Source organism: Ambystoma mexicanum, chromosome 2p (assembly GCF_040938575.1).
Source record: "Ambystoma mexicanum isolate Mex_15411 chromosome 2p, UKY_AmexF1_1, whole genome shotgun sequence".
NCBI classification, from domain to species: Eukaryota; Metazoa; Chordata; class Amphibia; order Caudata; family Ambystomatidae; genus Ambystoma; species Ambystoma mexicanum.
In genome coordinates, this window is record NC_090923.1 from 925,881,528 (window position 1) to 925,893,622 (window position 12,095).

Sequence of the window (12,095 nt, forward strand, 5' to 3'; positions counted from 1 at the left end):
TTCAAAACATGGTCTCATTTGCCAAGAGTTGAGCAGGTCCTTATCACCGTGCCTAATGTCTCTTGGGCTTTGACCATTCTTGTACTCTTTCCCCTATATGTCAGTGCACCTCAGGGCCCGCTTCTTGAGCCCTTACTATCTTCTGTTTAGACTATTCCTCTTTCTTCAAATCCTAAATCTTTTGGTTGAAACTGAAGTTTATATGCAGGCGATTCTAAAATCCTGGTTTCCTCATTTCACCAGTCATCATTAGAATTCTCTTATGGTCTCTCCGATATCGCCTTCGGATTCTTCCTTCGCCTTCGGATTCTTCCTTCGCTGCACCTTTGCCTCATGACTGTCCTCCTACTCCTATTTAGTTTTTTTCCTGTTTCTCTTCCCCTCTCTCCTCTTATATTCCTCTGAATTTAGATATTTTCGGTCCCTCACTTTCTTTTCCCACTCCCATTTCTTCACTTGCTTGTTTCTGCCATTATTATCTTTACAACATCTACGAAATGAGCCTTTTTCTTACGTGTTCTGCCATTAAGACTCTTGTTATGACACTGGTCTGTGCCTGTCTTGGTTAATATTCCTCACTTCTTCTTGGCCTTGGCCTTTTCAGCATACACTCCCACTCCACTTAATTCTATTTATAACTCTATAACACTTCCCTTATATTTCCCCTGTTAGCTTCTCTTGGTTGGCTTTCTTTGCCTGCCTGTCTTCAGTGTTGTCTTTAAATGTGTTCATATTTTAGCTCCCTCTTAACTCTGTTTATTCTCCCCCTTATCCCGTTTTGTCCTCTTTTACTACAAGACACCACTGCCCAGTGCAGCTTTCGCTCATTTTGCTTCTTGCCCCCAAACGTTGGAATGTTCTTCCTACCCTCACTGTTCAGGTTTTACATTTGCTTTGTTAAGATGTTTGGTGCAAACACATCTTTCGACCTCCGGTCATAACCTTATGCTATTCACCTCTTTTTTGCACGTTTTATTTTTGTTACCCCTCATTTTGCAAAATGTGTGACAGTCAACTGCCTATCATTGGGCACGGGGGAGTGGTCAAAGTGACTAGCTACCACCTTAAGCTAGTGGAGGATTCCCCCAGACCTCCCTCACTAGATCACCCACAAATGATGGGGACAGTCACTGGAAAACCTACACCCTCACTAGCCCCAGTGACCACAAAAGCAAGGTCAACATCTCGGAGACCCTCGAGGACAGCATTAATAATAGCATGAGTACTTCCAGTGAGCCATTCCACCTCAATAACCAGAACCAAGCATCCAGCATGGAAATCATGGTCTTTTCCTGTTCAGAAAAGGTGCCAGTATACACAGTCAAACCAGAGAGTGCTTTGATACATTTTCTCCTTCTGAACCGTTGCTGAGGGATTGCTTGGACAGTGTCTTGAGTCTCATGGAATTTGAAGAACCTCCACGTCAAGCTTAGATTGAGAAATGGATCAAAGAAAGGTAATTTGTGCGAGTGAACAAACCCACCAACAAAGGCCTTGGGCTGTGGGAATTATAAAGTTGCATGTTTTCTTCAACTAAAGCATTCAAGCACCCTCTTGCTTACCAGGGTTTCTCCTGATTTCTGAATAACACGCTAGGGAAACAGGGCAGGACATTCCAGAAGACATCCATAGGGAAGATCACCCAGATATGAAAGGCCACAGTAAAATTACAAATGGTGTCAGACCGTAATATAACTTCGAGCTATGACCCATAGACCAACACGATTTCAGGCGCATGGCTTTATCACAGGATAGCCCAGCCTACACTACACAAGTATAATCTAGGACTATAAGCCCCACCTACGGTGAAAGGCCAGACCACAATAGCCAGTTTCCTCAGTCTTGTAGTGTGGACTGTTTGAGAAGGAGCTGGGGGAAGGTGCTCAGAAGAGATTGGTGAATGATAGTTCTATTAAGAGGAGAGATGGAAGGAGATTGATGGAGAGTGGAAAGGGATTGGGCGTAGGGGAGGGTTACCACGTTACCAATGTGGTCAATAACTGCATCAAGATGCAAGTAGTCTTGCTTGTGCAGTTTGGGTTTCAAGGAGACTGTGAAGCCGGGTACATGCTGGAGCATAGTAAGTGGGGTTTGTTTTGGCCAGCCAATCTAGTAAGCATATGTGGGAGTTCTGGTTGGATGCAGGAATCGTGTAGAACTTCTGTGCACTTCAGATTAATCTTGCAATAGTTCTGAGGGTTGGATCCACTGACACATACAGGGGCCTGACTGCCCACTCAAGAGAACTGGTTTGAAATGGTTTGTGGAGCATGAGCAACTTGGGGGTCAAAAACAATTGTTTATGTCCTTAATAGGCCATGTGATGGGGGAGTGAGCATGGATACCAAAAGGCTTCAGTGCCCCCGAGGTGGAGAATAGAGCTCGCTGTTGGCACTGGGTGGGAGGGGGACACACGAATCGGAGGGTCATTGTCTAGGCATGGCTGTGCTTTTCCCTGCTGCATGTAAATGTTCTGAAAATGCTCCTCCCCTTGTTTAGATGTCTCTGACCTCCCACACTTATAGCGCAAAAGGGGACTGGACGTAGAGTAATGTATGACTTGCAGATAAAACACAAAGGACTTTTGGTCATAAAGACTATGGGCCTCATTACACGTTGTGTGGTAAAAATCTCAAATTACCGGCATGGCGCTCTTAACATGTCCGCCCTCGCAAGAGGGTGCTAATAGCGTACCATTACGAGTACGCGGACACGAGCATAGCGCCATGCCGGTAATGACCCTACCGCCATGCCGCTAAAGACCCCAAAAAGTCACTTACCGCCCTCGACGAAAGTGCAGATAGCACCTCCGCCCTCTCTCTGCATGCAAATAGCAGTCACCGCTATTAGCGGTGACCGTTAAATTGCGTAACCGGAAATAGCGTCATCGCACAGGAACGGGAAAGAGCACGGCGGCCATCTTTAAAAACACAATCCATTGCCATCCACTGCCCCCTGGACCTGTTTTGAGGAGGTTGCTGTTGCAAAACATCCGGGACACCTTCAACATGCCCAAGGCATTTTAAAAAAGCACTGACAGGCAGCGCAAAGAAAAATTCACCTCGGAGGAGTTGAACATGTTGACTCAGACCCTGGCTGACAATGCTGAGGTTGTCTTTGCCAACGACATGCAGCGGCCGACACTGCTGAAAAAAAAAGGCCATCTGGGAAGAAGTTTGCGTTTAAAGTCAGTGCAGTGGGCACCAGCACCCGCACAGTGTGTGAGTGCAGGAAAAGGTGGGACGACCTCAGACTGCAGGTGAGGGGCATCCTTTCCGAAAACCACTGAATAGCCACTGCAGGCGGAGCCGGTTCACCCATCAGGCTAAAGGAATGGGATGAGACCTGTGCAAACCTAATCGCAGTGGAATCCATTGAGGGAGTAGGCACTATGGAGCTAGGCGTGGGAACCACTTCGGATGGAGGTGAGTGTACACATGACAGGATGCTATGTGAATGTACTGTTCCCCCGAAATGTGAGCCCAGAATCCTCTCATGCATGGACACACATCCACACATGCATCCATCCCTGCCCATGGCAGTGTCAGACCCAAACACACACACATGCGCACATCACCATAGACAAGTGCCAAACACAACCATGCATGGATGAGGCACTGAACTGACACATCACCTGTATCCACAACTATTAAGTCCCAATGGCCACAACTGCATTATTGATGTATCCTGCATGAAGTACATAGAAACGTAACCAATGCCATCCCCCTTCTTGACCCTGACAGGCTCACATACAGATGGTGAGGATGCCGCAAATGCATCCCAGCCAACGCTTACAAGTAAGAGACCAAGGGCACAGGACTCTGAGGACACCCCCACGACATCTAGGGCCAAGGGGGGAAGGTGCCACATGATGAGTGTGAAGCTTCGGAGGAGTGCCACTGCCAGGATTGAAGTAGCCACACCACCAACTAGAGCCCCACCATCGCAGGTGAACCCACAACCACCAATACCAGCCACCGAGGGCCCACCATCAGCTGCGCCAAGCTCCGCAGGAGAGGCAGCCGCCACTGCCCCCCTATCTGACTGTGAGGACACAACAGTTGGCACAATGCAGATGCACACCCCAAGCCCCTCTACAGCCCCTAAGCCAGCACCATTCCAGACACCTGGGTCTAATGTCACTGGTGAGGACAACATTACAGCCATAATGTCCCCCATGGTGGCTTCACCTGCTGTCATGGATGCATCTGAGGGCACAGCAGCCACTACACCATCACCCAGCACTGCCCTTGAGCTGGCCACCATCCGGCAGCGTCAACAGGAACTTACTGTGCTGGTTGGCCAGCATGTTGAGGAGGCTGCCCATCTCAGGGAGGATATTGTGGAGACAGCAAGGCACTCTAGTGAGAGGATGGAGGCCTGTACTGACAGGCTTTGTGAGGAGATAGCTAGGCTAAGGCAGGTCCTCAATCGAATAGCTGACACAATGGACTGCCACTTCACACCACCAGGACAGTCTGCCACGTCGTCATCCGCCGGTTCAACGCAGACAAGCCCCCTCCGCCGCTCAACACGCACCACCAGGCGCATGTCTGCCCATCCTCCAAATGCTGCTGCAGATAATGGCCAATAGGGGGTTTATGGCGATTCTTATGCGTGCATGGGCCAACGCAAACATGGCAGAAACATGAGGAACTGTGGGTGGAAGGGTGTTATGGGTCTGTTGTGGGGGGTGGAAGGGTGTTATGGGTCTGTTGTGGGGGGGTGGAAGGGTGTTATGGGTCTGTTGTGGGGGGGGGTGGAAGGGTGTTATGGGTCTGTTGTGGTGGGTGGAAGGGTGTTATGGGTTTGTTGTGGGGGGTGGGTGGAAGGGTGGTGGGATGTTTGGGGACATGCACTTTTTCATCTTTCCGTTACTTAATACACTGGTGTCTGATCAAAACACAGGCTTGGACATCTTCACTGTGTATGGGTACTTTATTGGCACAGGGTCCATTGCGTGCTTCTAAACATACACCAGTGCATTATTACACATATCCATGTGACAGTACCAAAACATGTTCCTCGGAATATTTGGTTGATCAGATGCTGTCTCACAGCACGTCCCTCCTGCCCATCCCCTCTTGCAAGACCTGCATCCCCTTCACCTCCGTCCTCATCACCATCATAATCCTCATCAGGTGCTTCTATTTCAACGTCAGGGGGCAGTGGCACATTCCGTCTGATACACATATTGTGAAGCATGACACATGCCATGGTGATCTTGGCCACCTTCTCATGGCTATACAGGAGAGCGCCCCCAGACCTGCTAATGCACCTAAACCGTGACTTCAAAAGGCCAAAAGTCTGCTCGATCACGATGCGGGTATGGGTATGTGCTCGATTGTATTCCTCTTTGTGCCTGTTCTGTGGGTTCCGTAAAGGTGTGAGGAGCCAGCTCTTCAGGGGATAGCCTGCATCACCTGTATGGGGGAATGAATGGGGTTCTGTTACTGTTCACCTCAAGAGCGGCCTGTTCATATCACACAAATTGACATTGCATTGTGATCCAAGGACACAGTCAACAGCATACATGCAGATGGTCTGTGTGACAGCAATGTGCAAGTGTGAGCTCGACCCTGCAAGTAGACATGCCCCATTGATGCCTTCAACAGTAATTGACATGTCCTGGGTGAGGCAAGGTCGTAGGTGCCCCTGGGCCCAGGCAGATTTGGTTCCTCACTGCTGTTGTACTGCCATTCCAACATAGATGTTGCCATGCAGTGAGGCATCACTTCAGTGGTGGTAAAGGTGTGTGGTGAAATGCTATGTCTATGGCTAGGGCTGATCCCTTTGCATGCATCATAGGGCACATTGCGTTATAGATGTTGTGCTGGACTGATTCCGGATGACTATCCTGATGGCACGTATGAAATCTTTGTATTTTGTGGCGTGGAATGTTGTGCAATGTGTATGTGGATGGGTGTTTGATGTTACTAGACCTGAAATGTCATCTGTGTTGTGTGGCTCATACTTGCATGTCAGTTCAACTCAAGTACGTTGCGGCCTTCCCAGATGGACAGTGGCGTACATCTGTATGTGCATTTTGCAGACAGACAACAAGCTACACCCAGTTGGAGCATGTCACACCCCCATAACACCCAGTTGGAGCATGTATCTCTCCCCCCCAAACACACTGCCATGTGCTTGCCCTGCTACTCACCAAGTAGCCACGAACGTTGTGCGGTTTGTGCTCCATGTAGCGTGGGATAGACGGGTTCTGCAGGACCATGCAATCATGGGTTGATCTGGGAAATAGGCACAGCAATGTGTGATTATCTTGTTGGCATCACATACCATTTGGACATTGATGGAGTGGAACTGCTTCCTGTTTCGGTAGACCACTTCATTGCAATGTGGGACCACCAATTCCACATGTGTACAGTCGATGGCCCCAATGTAACTTCGGATGCCTGCCAGTGAATAGAAGCCAACTTTGGTGTTTGCAATCTCCTGGGCAGTCCGTGGCATGTATATGTGTTCAGATGCATGCTTCAGGAGGGCATCGAGTACCTGATTCAGCGTGCGTGAAAATACTGGTTGGGATATGCCATGCATCTGGCCCACTGTATGCTGGTGTGTGCCTGTGGCCAGGAAGTGGAGCACAGTCACCACCTTGAGTAGAGGGGGGATGGCAGTTCTGATGTCTATGAGGCTCACAATATTGTCGTGTATCATGTCCACGATGCTGGTGATGGTATCCCGGTCCAGACGGTACAGGGTGTGTATCTGCTCAGGGGTTAGGTTAAATGGACTGGCTCTGATCCTGTGGATTGGTGGGTGCCTCTGTGGTATGATTAGGTGCTGTGGTGGTCCTTGCTGTGCCTGTCTTGCCCTCCTCCTCCTCCCCCTGCGTCTCCTTTGGGCTGCCTGTTGTTGCAGCTGCGCTGCAATCATGTCCTCAAGCCCATGTAATGCTTCTAGTATTGGAACCATTTTGGTGTGGGAAAGGGTGTGGTGTGCTCCTTTTGAGCTGCCACTGTCTCCATTGCCTCCACCTGTGCTGATTGTGTCCACCTGTGGCAGGTGGGAACACTGCTCAGTTCTCTCAACGTGTGGTTCACGATGCCGGTATTAGCGCCATAGCGGTAAGGGGTTTTGGGGGCTTTACCATGCCGCTATTGGCATGTCGGCTCGCCTTGTGATGCTGTGCTAATAGCGGCATGGCGTAATTTACGGGATGGTGGGTCACGCGCACGCGGACTGCCCGCTATTAGTGGCACTGTACTTAGCGGTGCCGCTAATAGCGGTGAGCTGGGTCGTAATTCGCATGGGGATTTAACATTGCCGGTATTCCATTACCGGTAACGTTAAATCCATACCGCCTACCGTGTAATGAGGCCCTATATATTGATACGGCTATAAGTGCAATGGTATAAATCAGGTATTTAGGATCCCACAATGTAAACTTAAGAGCTGTTTAAATGTATTTTGAGATGCTGTTGCACTCCTCTTTCCCCTAGAATGTAGGTAGTTACTAAAAGGAAGCATAAAGGAGTTTCCTGAACCAGTATTGCATAGCATGCAAGTAAACTGGATGAAGAGTGGGTCGGGGACACCAAAGAGTCTAGCAAATCTGGTTAGTATTTAAAATCGTTTTTGTTGGCTAGGGGGAATCATTTTTTCTTTATTTGCAGTTGATGAGAAGGTGCAAGTGGATATAGGTCATGTGGTCTAAGCCCCATCCAATTGTAAATCACTGCTAAACTGTTGGTGCCTTCCTGTTTTCCTTCCCCTTTTCCCTACCTAAGCAGCCCTCCAGCCTCTTTTCCTTAGCAGTTGTAGAGCAGGTGCAAGTGGATCTAGGTAACGTGGTCTAAGCCGCACCCATTGTCTTAGCCCTGCCGCTTCCTTTCTGATCTTAACTCTTAGATCAAGAGCATCTCTCGCCTAGGCGTCCAAAGGAAAGGGCAATTTCTGTTTGGACCTAGAGGACACAGGGCCAGAACACCTTCTTACACAACAGGTAGGCATGTGCCGACATGTGTTTTCAATGCACAATGCAGCAAACTCACCCACATCAGCCTCAAGCCAATTAGCACCCCCACACCGTCCACAACGTTGATGCTCTCCAACGTCCGTTAAGCTATTACCCATACAGGAGACATTGCCGACCTTATCACTACGCACAGCCTGGATGCCATCTTCATCAAATAGACCTGGCTGACACCCACCGACACCCGAGACGTCCTTGTCCCCGATGGCTACAGCATCCAACACAGAGACTGGACGAACAAATACACAGAGACCAGCTGAACAAGATAGTTGGAGGCCTCTCAGTCATCCACAATACCTTGTGGCTCTGCAGCAGACTTGATATCGACAACATTGGCTCCTTCGAAGTCTTCTCCTGCCACCTACCGCTCTCCCCAACAGACAGTCTCATTCCATCCCATCCACAGACCACCCAAACCCAACACTGCCTTAATCAGAGACTTCATTGAGCTGGTCAAAACCATGTCCCTCACACACGCCAACATCTTCCTAGGCGAATTCAACCTCCCAGGCAACAAATCCACCAAACCGATGAAGGAAGCTCTCCTATCCTATGCCTTCTAGGCACCCTCAGCCTCACACAGCACACGCAAGACCCAAAGCATGAGAAAGGTAACATCCTCGAGATAATCATCACTGCACTGCCTTCCCTCACTAAAGCTCTCCTCACCCACTTCTCTGGTTTCACTACCTGGCCTTGCTTTTCCACATCCTGCACACCACCCCAATCAAGCACACCAAGCAGAAACCCATCAGACAAACCTTCAGTTCCTTTAAGAACTTCCTGGTGGAAGCCCTCATGGACGACTTCTCCAAGCAGCGAGTTGGTGGTAGATCTTTTTCTTCGGCAGGGGCCTCCCTCTGGAACAGCCTTCTGGCCCCTCTGAAACTTGAGGTGAGCCACCTCCGGTTCTGGAAGCACCTCAAGACCTTCCTCTTTGCTTCTGCTTTTTCTCCTCCTCTCCCCTGCTGATCCCCTGACTGAATCCGAAACTGCATTGATTACCTGGCTACCCTCTGATATCGGGCCCAGGTCCCCTCTCTGCCAGTTGCACACCTGCACTGCCCTCTGGCAACCCTGCACTCAGGGACTGTTCTGTACCCCTACAGCCCCGACAGGCACTTGGTCACCTGATGGCTGCACTTACCCTTGCACTTGCCACCTGCTGGTTGCACTTTTATTTATTTATTTAGTGTCTTTATTTATTTATTGCCTTTATTTATCTTACCTTTTTCCTATGTACTGCACTATCCCTCCCCCTTTCCCATCGCACTTTTCCCCTTCCCCCCTCCCCTGCACTTGCACAATCTCAATGTCACCTGGCCTAGTAGGATCGCTGTCTTTGTCTTCCCTCTGTTTCTCCTCCCAGGCCTCATCACACCTTGAAAGACTAGCACAGATAAATGCCATATCATATAAGACTGTGCCAATCTCCACCTCAAATGAACCGAACACTCCCAATCAAACAGCAACTCTCTACTGGAAGCACTCAACGCCACCCTCTCAGTCCCCATCGACCAACATGAACCTCTGAAACAACACAAGTGCAAACCGGAGCCGTTGGCAACCTGATACACACAAGAACTCAACCTCAGCAAAAGAGTCATCAGGAAAGGAGAGAAAACCTGGCACTGCTCCAGGACCGCATATGACCTGGCGCTCCTAAACGAACTCTGAGCAACCCACAGACTACTAATCAACACAACCACAGCCTCCTACAATCAGAACACCATAGCAGAAGACGAAAGAAAAAGCAGAGCCCTCTTAAAAGCAGTCAAGCTCTCCATCAACCCACTACCCGACCCTCCCATATCACACTCCATCGAAAAATCCCCCAACATCAAAACCTTCTTCATCGACAAAATGAGAAAGGTTTGCCAGCATAGACACCAGCTCTGCATCCACAGACCCACCTCAGATCCCTCCTAGTGGAATCTCCACACCCTGGACATCTTTGAAGACACTCTCTACAGAGGACCTGGTAGAAACCCTGGCTGCCCTCAATGCCACATCGTATCCGTCCCTACCTGGAGACCATCAACAGCCCCCTAACTCAAGGCACATTCCCACTGACCCTAAAGACAGGGCAAATCCTCCCTCTAACAAAAGAAACCCACTCTGGATCCCAACAACCCAGACAACTATCGCCTCATCACCCATCTTCCCTTGCTAGGTAAGATCACTGAGAAAGCGGTAGCCGTGCAACTGCAGCAACACATTGACAACAAAAATCTCCAAACCTACCAATCCGGCTTAAGACCCAGATGCAGCATGGAGACGGCAACCATACAGGTGGCCAATGATGCTCTCAACATACTTGACGGCAGCCACCCCTGCCTCCTGGTTCTACTCGACCTCTCGGATGTTTTAAACAAAGTAGACCATCAGGCGCTCACGGACACCCTACATCGACACATAGGGATCAGCTACTTTGTCCTATACTGGTTCAAGTCCTACCTCACCAACCACCAGCAGTTTGTTCAGATGGACTCCCCTAGATCGCCAATGATATCCATCACCTTTGGCGTCCCACAGGAGTCCTTGCTTTCCCCAGTTCTCTTCAATCTATACATCGAGCCGCTGGGAGCCCTCCTAGCCACATGCAACATCCACATCCAGCAATACACCAATGACACAGAGCTATAGCTCAAAATCGTCTCCATCAAGGACATACACAGTCTCAAAACCTGATCCAGTCTTGGATGTCCAGTGCATATTTGAAGCTCAACCCCTGAAAGACCAAATTCCTATTCCTTAACAACAACACCGAACACTCAGACATACAGACCTGGCTATCAACCATGAACCCTGAGTCCTTCACATCCAAGCTCAACTCCTAAACAAAGTCCCTCGGGTTCCACATTGACAAACACCCCTCCTTCAAGACACACATAGCTAAGAAAACTCAGACAACTTGGCATCAGCTCTCCCTCCTGCGGAAAGTCAAGGCCATTCCACCCTCCAAATAGCTTTAGATCCACTCTTCAAGCACTGGTCCTATCCCACCTGGATGGGGGCAATGCCCTCCTCGAAGTCCTCCCGTCGCTCTCCCTTGTGCCCCATAGAAGTGTCCTACACACAACTACACACCTCATCAAGTGTCTACGCAGATACAACATCAGCCCTGGCCATCATCAACCTTCACTGGCTCCCACTGCACGCGCAAATCAACCTCAAGTCTTGTGGCATCACTATAAGGCGGTCACTCTCAAGTCACCCAGCTACCTTGCTGAGAAACTCAGCATCTCCGGTGGACAGCACACCACCAGAAGCCAGGACCCGTGCAGACTTGAAATCTGCTGCTGCCAAAAGGAAAGGACCAGAAAACAAGCCTTCTCTACCTATGCCGCAAGAGTGGAACCTCCTCCCCGTCAGCATCAGACTCACCCCACGCTACTACAATTCAGAAAATGATTCAAGATACTCCTCTTCAAGGAATCTCTCCTCAACACCTAGGCCATGACATAACCCCCCTGTGCCACCCGACTCGCTAGAAGCCATCCACCCATCTCCGACCACCACCCTGTTCAGCTGTGCCCCTCTGTATCAAACCCCCAGCTAAATATCTGTTCTGTTACCTCTAAAAAGCGCTCCGTTTTGCATCTGTACCGTTGTACACTTCTGTAAAGCACTCCGTCGTGTATCTCTTTTGTTGTATTCCTCAGTAAAGTGCTCCAAGCTAGGTCCATGCACAATAAATAACATGATAATAATAACATAGTTCTGTAGTCTTTTTCTGATTTGTGTACAACCAGAGACCTCCAAATAGAGAATTATTCCTAGTGATTGGAATGGCTGGCCTTCTCACTCATTTCTGCTCATATTTGTCCATAGTTTTATCAACACCGTTAACTCCGATTGAATCGGATTTACGCATACTAGGGTTAATCTAGATCACTCAGTACACTGGAGTTAGGGCCGTCAGAATGCCTGGCTGATGCAAATCCTTCCTGGCATGCATATAACTTCCCTCTGGAGCTTTTTTCGGATTCACCCATCAGGGATTGGGGTAGTCCCTCCTGTTTTTTTCGGCCTCCATGAACATGTATTGCATGTCCTTACTTGTGTTGATCAATTAAGCCAGGTATATCATACCTGC